Here is a 10559-nt window from a genome sequence, read left to right as displayed (position 1 = left end):
AAATGATGAGGATAAAGTCCAGTTAGAGCAGACTGATGAGATGAGAGGATAAAAAGTGAGGGAATGAAAGAATGACTGTAGAAAGCACTTTAGGGAAAGAAAGGAGAGAATTGAAGTTGTAACTCTAAAGGAGGTGTGATCAAGGAAACATCTTTTTCTCTTCCCTCCCTCCTCTCCCTCTCCTTTTTCCTCCCTCCCTTCCTCCCTTTTTTCCTTCTTTCCTTCCTTCTTTTCTGCATAAATACTTAATAGAGAAGGAAATTTTTTGCAGAAGTAGTTGAGGGTGTGATCCAAAACCCAAGTGAGAAGCCTATAGAATCAGGAACACATCATCTGTTGAAAGAGGAGAGAGAAGGTAGAATTTATATGTGGGGAAGGTGTCTTGCATGGTAGCAATATTAGAGAGTTCCCAACTCATTCATTATACTTGCTCAATGAAGTATGAGCCAGGTCATCAGTAGACAGTAAGGGACAGTCAGGGGTGATACAAATTTGAGGAGGAAAAGGGTTTGAAAAAGTAATATGGATAGTGGAGAAACCAATGTCCTTGGGAAGTATAGTGTAATACTCACCAGTGTTGAGTGCCCATTTGAGATCTGAGATTACAAATAAAAATGGGTTCATTTCTCCTGACTCAGCTTCCCACCATTGGCATTCCTAGCTGCTGCCACTGCTGCCCTTACCACCACAGCCATGATCTCCTTAACAGACACCCAGAAAATTGGAATGGGATTGCAGGATTTGGAGTGTTTTTCCTGTTCTTTGGAATGGTTCTCTTTTTTGACAAAGTGTTACTTCCTATTGAAATGTTTTGTTTGTGGCTGGCTTGGCTTTTGTAATTGGTTTAGAAAGAACATTCAGATTCTTTCAAACACATAAAATGAAAGCCACTGGATTTTTCCTGGGTGGTGTATTTGTAGTCCTCATCGGTTGGCCTTTGGTAGGTGTGTTTTTCAAAGCTTATGGATTCTTTCTCTTGTTCGGGGGCTTTTCCTGTGGTGGTTGGCTTTATTAGAAGAGTGTCAGTGCTTGGATACCTCTGAAATTTACCTGGAAATAGATCATTTGTGAATAAAGTTGGAGAAAGCAACAATATGATATAACAAAAAGTGAATTTGAACTCATTAAAATATTATTTATAAAGTTCTTTGAAGAATATTCAGCACAAAATTAAATTTCATGAAGTAGCTTTTAATGTTCTTTACAGAGGTTTAAAATGCGTAGCCTACAAAGTACCAACAGCAGTTAGCAAAGAAGCAATGAAAAAACAGGCCTTCTAATCAAGTGACCGGAAGTCAGCAAGCAAACTGAGGGAGAGGAAATCATGTTGCAATGCGTATTGAGACTCCTGAAGGCTGTCTTCATTGTTTCCACCATGTATGAAACATAGCCATCTTCGAGAACTGTGGTGCCTGATTTTTTTTTTTTTTTGCAAGTTCAGAAGCACCCATAGGCATTTGCTTTGTAGAAATGTCCACTACAATGGCAAATATATTTCCAATGCATTGTACCTTTGAAAGTGTTGCATGAGTTAGATTGGATTATGTCCTTTTGATGTATTAAAACCAAGGGAAACCCAGTTTTCATGTATGAATTGCTTTTTTTTTTTTTGTAAATATGTGGTTAAAATAAAACTTTTATGCTCTTTCAGAATCTTAGTTTTTTACAGCCAGATGTAAATCTGAAGTTTGTAATAGTCTTTTTTTCTGGAATAGGCAGAGGTCTATTAGTTCTCTTGCTTCCTAAATTACAGCTGACTATGGACTTTTCTGGTCAACCACACACTCTGGAAGTGTGGATGCTTCTTTGGAGTCTGACCTCCTGAGTTTCTGTATCCTTCATTACATGTTAATATTTAATAGAAAGCATTTTTGACCATGAAGAGGTCTGTTATGAAACTTGTCTCATTAAATATTCTTCTACTTAATGATACCAAATGATGCAAACCAAGTAGATTTTTCTACATCATGATGTGATTTTTCTTCATTCTTTTATTTTTTTTAATTTTAGCAGTGGTTTTACTATTTTGTTTTTAATTAATTAAAATTTACTTTTTTAACTTTTATTTAATGAATATAAAATTTACTTTTAATAATGTTTACTTTAAGACATATAACATTAAAATGTTAAACTTATAACTTATTAAAAACAGTTCATTTAATCTGAATCTTCATTTATTTTCACCTTTTTCATAATATACAAAGATGAGTATATATGATGTATGCTTCATATGATCATTCTTTGGGTTAAGGAAATGGAAAAAAATATTTTAAGTTCACATCCTAAGGTTATTTTATTAGAATTAAACTGGCCATAGTTACCTAAAAATATGACACTAAAAAAAAGGTGAGAAGTTGCTGATTGACAGCAAGAAACAGCGGTTGTTTCTTTTATAATAGATGTGGAAACACATTTCAACAGGCACAGCACTATTTGTTTTATCATGAATGTTTGTGCTATTTATTTTTAAACACTTTCAAAGCTTTTTAACACATAAAATCCTAATTGAAATTTGTGGTATTATTTACAAACATGTCTACAAACTATATTACAACTTGTATTATCTTTAGTAAATCTTTTAATGAACATAGAACTCTTAACCTTGTTCATCTGAAGAAAGAAAGACTTGGTACATAGTCTGATGATTCAGTTTTGGGGATTTCTGTCTTTTTGGGAACTTTCATTTGACTTAAGATGTATCTGTGAAAATGGCGATACATGGAGACTCCCACCTCAATCGTTCATGGAATAAAAGACCTCAAGTTGTGTCTAATGTTCTTCAAAAATTAATATCCTCACTTGGGCAGTGTCAAATATATATACATTGAATGTTGTCTTATATAGGTGCCCTGTAGGGCTCTGTTAAACATATTTTTGACTGATTCATATCATTTACAGTGGTTCAATTATTTTCAGAGTAAGAAGAGTATCTGTTGATGTAAGGCATATCTATATTGTTTCACTTCTTTGTAGACATGTATTTCTTATAAAATGTTGCACTGTAACAGAGATACCTTTTCAACAAAAATATAAGAATAGAAAGAGTAGAGGGAGGAAGAAGAGTGGGAGTATGGGCAGGAGGGAGGATAGGGTGAAGGGAATCACTGTGCTCCCAAATTTGTATGTATGAAATGTATAAAGTTTGTACACCTTAAATTTTTTTAATGAATTGTTACCTTGCATAGTGATCATGCTGGAAGGTTATTTCCTGATGCCAGCAGTTTACCATTGCCCAAAACCTCTTGGGTTTGCTCTTTTATAATTGCATTCAAAGTTAACTCATGCACACTGTTAACTTTATGAGTATGCATTGTTTTAAAAAAGAAAAAATATATTTTAGCAAGCTGATTGTTTTTAGCATTATTTGGCCGTTTCCAAAAATTAGATCTGAGGTAATGCAGAGTGTATGCAAATGTCTTTGAAAGCAATACCAAAAGAGTATTTTGAGCAGTGGCAGTGAAGTTCACAGAATGAACTGTGGCCTTCCAAAGGTGACTACCTTAAAGGAACTCAGCTCATTTGAATGTATTGAGTTTTGGATGTATTTTTTTTCATTTTTTAAAAAAGGTCACATTATTTTATAGTGTCAGAAGGAAGAACCAAGATTAACATAATTTCTTTGGTTTTTCTATTGCTTGTTATTATGTAAAAAGTGAGTGGCAGTGCAGAAAGAAGACTGTTATAACTGAAGAGTGACAACCGAGAATTTTTGATCATTAAATCAGATTTTATAAACAGTGGAAGGAGCATGGACTTAAAGCAAGGCATGCTTATTCGGTTTTGTCAAATTTTACAAAAATATGTGATATATATTTATACTAAAACTATATACTCCTTAGATTTAGGAAAGCAATCAGTTAATGTCTTTAGCAGATTAAAGCAGTATTAAATACAGGTAAAGGTTGGAAATTGTAGAAAACTGAAAGGAAACAAAAGACAAAGTTACTGTCTATGGTAGGGAATAAAAAAGTAAGATATTATAAAATTATGTGTATTTTCTTCTCTTTTACATAAATCATTTGTGAAAAGTATGCTAAATTTTTTTTACAGGAGTGATAATTAGGATTTATTTTTCAATATAATTTGGAGACCCTTTGTTACCCAAGTAAAAATGACAAGTTTCTGTGCCTGTATTCAAAAAAAAAAATTTTTTTTTAAAGTAAGGAAAACACAATGAGCACCCATGCACCTTCACTAAGTTCAACACTTGCTACAGTTTTGTGGATTTTGCTTCATCTATTTATGTGTGCATTTTCTGTGAACCACTTCAGAGTTGCAGACATCATGACAGTGCATACTCAGAATGCCTGCCTCAGAAATAAAAGCCAACATTTATAGTCTCAATGATCACCATTTAGCCTCCTCGAAATGTGCCTGAGAAGTCAGCAGAAATTGCCCCAAATTCTTGGGTTCCTTCTACCCACGTAGGAGACCAGAATAAACTTCCTGGCTCTTGGCTTATGCTTGGCCCAGACCTAGTTATTGTGGGCAATTGGGTAGTGAACCAGCAGATGGAAGATATTTCCCTATCTCTCCTCTTTCCTCTTTTCTCTCTCTCTCTTGTGCTCTCACTCTCACTTTCTCTCCATGTGTGTTGCTCTCCCTTTCAAATGAATGAATGAATAAATGAATAAATGAATGAATGAATATTTGAAAAGATACAGTTCAAATAGTGGAAGAAAAATGCCATGTAAGGAAACAGTAGAGGAATTGTATTTAAAATTTATCAAAAATTTAATCAACAATAAGAAACTCTTCAATTTAAACAGTTGATAAATATCTGAAAAGTCACTTTCTTTTAAAGATTTTATTTATTTATTTGAAAGGTAGAGTTACAGACAGTGAGAGGGAGAGTCAAAGAGAAAGGTCTTCCTTCCATTGGTTCACTCCCAAATGGCCACAATGGCTGAGCTGTGCCAATCTGGAGCCAGGATCCAGGTGCTTCTTCCTGGTCTCCCATGTGGGTGCAGGGGCCTAAGGACTTGGGTCATGTTCTGCTATCCCAGGCCATAGCAGAGAGCTGGATTGATCACTTTCACATCAAATATACATATTAGAAATAAATGAATAGATGCAGCGAACTGGAGCCACTCTTGAGCCCTGATTTCCAGCTTTCTTTCTTTCTTTTTTTTTTTTTTTGACAGGCAGAGTGGACAGTGAGAGAGACAGAAAGAGAAAGGTCTTCCTTTGCCGTTGGTTCACCCTCCAATGGCCACTGCGGCCAGTGCGCTGCAGCCAGCGCACCACACTGATCCAATGGCAGGAGCCAGGTGCTTATTCTGGTCTCCCATGGGGTGCAGGGCCCAAGAACTTGGGCCATCCTCCACTGCACTCCCAGGCCACAGCAGAGAGCTGGCCTGGAAGAGGGGCAACTGGGAGAGAATCCGGCGCCCCGACTGGGACTAGAACCCGGTGTGCCGGCGCTGCAAGGCAGAGGATTAGCCTAGTGAGCCGCGGCGCTGGCCCTTCTTATAGATTGTCCTCTAAGCATCTCGTGAAGACAAATAAAATTGACAGTCTCATTTGTCTCTACTTTGAACAAGGCTTATTCATACTTGCAGACCCTGGGAGGCAGTGGAAATGTCTCAAGTAAGTCTTATGCCTAAATGTGAGACATGGATTGCATTCTTCACTTCTGGCTTCAGCCTGGTACAGTTCTGAAAATGCACATTTGACAGCAATCTCCTATTAGACAAAATCCCCTCTGATAAATCTTGTCTAGCAGAATACCACCTAGCACTCCCAGAATACTAGCTTTTTTTTATTAAAAAAAAATCTTCAGTAAATGTCCCAGAGAATATTCTGTTGAGACTGATTTTTATCACATGCTATAAGTCCATTGTAAAATAATTGCTAAAGAAGTAAATGTTAATCTTAACACATTTCAATCTTAAGCATAATGCTCTTTTGAAAAATAATCTTTTCACTCTCATGTCCAGCTGTAGATTAGCTTTTTCCAAAGTCTCATGTTATATGAAGTCAATTTTTTTCCAAAGAAAGTTGAAAATTGTTTCTTTTTCAAATTGCTATCATTTTTTTCTATGAGACTCAGGAGTTTAAAATTCTGCCTATGGGGTCCATCGATGTGTTGCAGTAAACTAAATCTCTGCCTGTGGTGCTGGTATCCTATATTGGTGCAGGTTCATGTCCTGCCCCTCTTTTGATCCAGCTCTTTGCTATGGCAAAGAAAAACAGTGGAAAGTGGCCCAAGCACTTGGCCCTCTGCACTTGTATTGGAAACCCCCAAAAAGCTCCTGGCTTCTGGCTTCAGATCAGCCCAGCTCCAGCCATAGTGGCTGTTTGAGGAATGAACCAATGGATGGAAAACCTTTATCCCTGTGTCTTCCTATCTCTCTCTGTAACTCTACCTCTCAAATAAATAAATAACATCTTTAAAAATTCTTCATTTTGAAATATTGTGGTATCATAAGGAAGCCTTTTTGTTCTATGATAATAAATTCCAAGAAATTAAACAGCTCTGCCCCTTGAACACAAATAAAAGACTTGAAATTCAACATATTTTAGGGTTAATTCCTAAATGTGACTCTTAATAATAGCGTAAAATACAGACTGCATATCATAAGAGGCAGTCAAAATTTGTTTATCAAGTCACATTTAATACTGACTGTAGTTTGAATACTATAAATGTAAAAAATTGTGTATAACTTATAACCTCAAAGAAAAGTTACTCTGTTGTGATATAATTCATGTATTACCAAATTTATAAATGATCCAAAGTTCAGAACAACCATTGACAGGTAGATTAATTGTAGTGATAGAGCATAGGAGGACATGTCTATTGAAAAGGGAAGAGTCTCAGTACAAAGAGACTGCTGATGATCAGTGAGATGGTGAAGAAAGAACCAGGAAGATCAGCATGGCTTGGGACAATTACATAAGGAAATGAAGAGCTTGAACTAAAAGATTAAAAAGCCGGGGCAGGCACTGTGGTTTAGTGGGCAAAGCTGATGCTTGCAATGCCAGCATCCCATATGGGTGCTGGTTCAAATCCAGCTGCCCATTTCTGATCCAGCTCTCTGATGTGGCCTGGGAAAGCAGTAGAAGATGGCCCAAGTCCTTGGGCCCCTGAACCTGTGTGGGAGACCTGGAAGAAGTTCCTGGCTCCCAGCTTCAGATCCGTGCAGCTCCAGCTGTTGTGGCCAATTAGGGAGTGAATCAGCAGATGGAAGACCTTTCTCTCTCTAACTCTCTCTCTCTCTTTCTCTCTGCCTCTCCTTATCTCTCTGTGTGTAACTCTGACTTTCAAATAAATAAATAAATCCTTTTTTAAAAAAAAGAGATTTAAAAGTCTATTTCAGAAGACTATCAAAGACCTGGTGACAGAGAGGGAGTGCTACAAAGAGTAAATTGCTAGAGGAGATCACAGAAATCAGCTCTACCCTCTTGAAATGAAAGGGCTGAAATTTTGTTGCATCATTCAAAAATGCTTTATATAAATCTCTGAAAATCTTCTTCACAGGAGACTAGCACTGAAAGTCCTTCCACTGAAAGAGGCAGAAGAGATCAATTGCTATGTAATCTGTTATGCTAGCACTGGGAAACTTTGAAAGTATTGAAATGTTGTGCACATTACAGGGTAAAAGGGCACACAGGACCACATCCTATGTGAATAAACCCAATGCTAATCAAAATGGGGAAAAACTGTTCTGAGGTACAACCTCAAGGATGGATATAATCTGGTATAGGAAACTCTTGACATGGCAGATTTAGTACAAGAATTTAGCTGAATTTTGAAAGATTCTATATAATGTACAGTAACTTGTAATTTTGCTTTTCATGAGGTTGTGTGGCCCTCAGTGTGAGGTTAGAGCATAGATATGAGTCTACTACAGCTACTGAGTGAGGTGATCCCTGAGTATTTATTTACATGTCACTGCAGTTTTGTGTTCTCTTCTCACATTAATAGTTTATAGAACTCCAGTGAAATGCTACAATACCATATTTCTCCATGAAAAATAAGTCTGTGAAGATTCATGATTCATTTGTCAGTGAAGATCCACTCAAAGTGTTAGTAGTTTTATCCATAAACTTACACTTGATAAATTAAAAATGGATTATCAAATTATACAGAGGCATGGAAATTTGAAGCTGTCAAGTTCTATATGGAAACAATAAAAAGTGATTTGGGAACCCAACTTAACAAATGTTCTAAATCACCTGAAATTTGCTCTTATTGTGAAAGATAAAACTTTAGTAAAATCTGAATAAAAGAAACAAATAAAATATGCTGACGATTAGGGAATTATAATGAGAAGGCATGAACTATACATTAAGTGAATGCAAATTCACATATCAATAAAACAGAGGAAGTACACACCTATAAGGGTGTTAACAATATAAAACATCAATGCCAATGACTATGGTTTAGAAGTATACAAAACACCAGAAAGTCTTATTCATGGCAAGTGAGAATATATAGTGGTGCTTTACAAGATATCTTGACATGCTCTCATAAAGGCTACAATAGTATCAACATACAATGCAGCAACCATGTCCCTATTTATTTATCCAATTCTCATGAAAACAAACTTATGCCCACATATAACCCAATGGCTTTGTTTACCATGACCTAACTTTTAAGACATAAAGATTCTTTCAGTAGGTTAACAGATAATCAAATTGTCACACTAGGTAAAGACTTGTGAGGCAGAAGATCCTTAATGTGCAGCCACTTGGCATGGGGACCAACAGAAAAGGAAGAAACATAAAGTGGACACAGATAAATGGCACAGAGACACCTGAAGGAATGCATGCCTCTCAGACAAAGGACAGATGTCACCAAATGCTCATATGAGCTGAGACACAGGGAATGGAGAGACTGCAGGACAGAAACAAAGTCACCCTGTAGGTCAGAAAGGTTAGAGACACTGAAGTCCTGAAGTGGGCTATATGGACAAAGGAAGCAGTCATTCTTGTAAGTGGTAGACTCATTCAGCCAGCACATGCTGCAGGCACAATTGACAGAGTCTTCTAAGAGCTGGGCTGGATGAGAGATAAAGATTCTTCAATGACAAAAGCTAAAGGACTGACAGGGTTAACAGTCACATAAAATGGTATACTTCAGAGAATATACTGGTTTCAGGATCATGATTAGAGACACACAGAGTCTGGCATAGTTACAGGCACATGGGGTTGGGGCCATTGGGAGGCAGATGGGGTCTACAGGTATAGGATGTAGAAGCAAAGGTAGGAGTACCTGGGATTCCATATAAATCAGTTCTTGGAGAAAATTTATATGCTTCAGTGAATATGTTAGAATCAAAGGCAAAATCAATCATTTTGGGTTCATTCTTTTAATTAAAATAAGAAACATAGAAAGAAACAGAGGGTAGACTGTGGCATAGCAGGTAAAGCCACTGCCTGTAGAGATCCCATATGGGTGCCGGTTCAAGTCCTGGCTACTCCACTTCTGATCTAGATCTCTGCTATGGCCTGGGAAAACAGTAGAAGATGGCTGAAGTGCTTGGGCCCCTGCACCCACATGGGAGACCTGGAGGAAGCTCCTGGCTCCTGGTTTCAGATCAGATCAGCACAGCTCTGGCTGTTACTGCCATTTCGGGAGTGAACAAGCTGATGGAAGACCTCTCTCTCTCTCTTTCTCTCTTTTCCTCTCTCTCTCTCTGCTTCTGCCTCTTTCTCTTTGTAACTCTGCCTTTCAAATAAATAAATAAATAAATCTTTAAAAAAAGACTGTCTAGGGGCTGGCTCCGTGGCACAGTAGGTTACTCCTCTGTGGTGCCAGCATCCCATATGGGCACTGGTTCTAGTCCCGGCTACTCCTCTTCCAATCCAGCTCTCTGCTGTGGCCTAGAAAAGCAGTAGAAGATGGCCCAATTGCTTTCCCCTGCACCTGCATGGGAGACCAGGAAGAAGCACTTGGCTCCTGGCTTCAGATCAGTACAGTTCTGGCCATTGCAGCCACCTGGGGAGTGAACCAGCGGAAGGAAAGCCTTTCTCTCTCTCTCTCTGCAACTCTACCTGTAAAATAAATAAATAAAATCTTCTTTAAAACAAAAACTAATAGCACAATAAACAAAGAACATTGAAACCTTTTCCATGGGCTAGAGCTCCTCTCACAGTCTCTCCTCAACAAATGTAGTGGAGATGTGGTCAGGAAAATAAAACATATAAGGAAAAATTTTTAAGAAGCTAAATTGTCAATATATGAAGATGACACTATTATATACAAAGATAATCCAAAATGGTCCAAAAGTAAATCCAAACTGATAAGTGAATTAAGCAAAATTACTGGATTAGCAAGCAATATATGCAATCAAGTGGGTCATTATGTGCTAGCAAGAAACAAACAGGAAGCAATTGCAAGTGACCAAATACAGACCAGTGTGGGGAGCACTCGGACTAGACTAAATTACTGAAATTAAGACTTATTCTATGCATCTGCTCTCCCACAATATGGCACTGGGAGAGGAGTAAACAACTTCTACACAGCTGCCTCCAGTTCGGCCAATAACCTGCAGGAGCTGATCCTGCTCCTGATTGAAGGAGAGCAGCATACTCGGCGTGTGGGTAGCAGAGTT

General features: G+C 37.6%; 1 pseudogene; it reads left to right on the top strand.

The window, feature by feature from the left end:
• Nucleotides 1-565: 565 nt before the first annotated feature.
• LOC138848701 (vesicle transport protein GOT1B pseudogene) lies at nt 566-1103 on the top strand (annotated as a pseudogene).
• The last annotated feature ends 9456 nt before the right edge of the window (nt 1104-10559 follow it).

The sequence above is a fragment of the Oryctolagus cuniculus genome, chromosome 2 (assembly GCF_964237555.1).
Source record: "Oryctolagus cuniculus chromosome 2, mOryCun1.1, whole genome shotgun sequence".
NCBI lineage: Eukaryota > Metazoa > Chordata > Mammalia > Lagomorpha > Leporidae > Oryctolagus > Oryctolagus cuniculus.
Note: the sequence above shows the minus strand (reverse complement) of the source record. Positions and strands in the feature narration are given on the sequence as shown.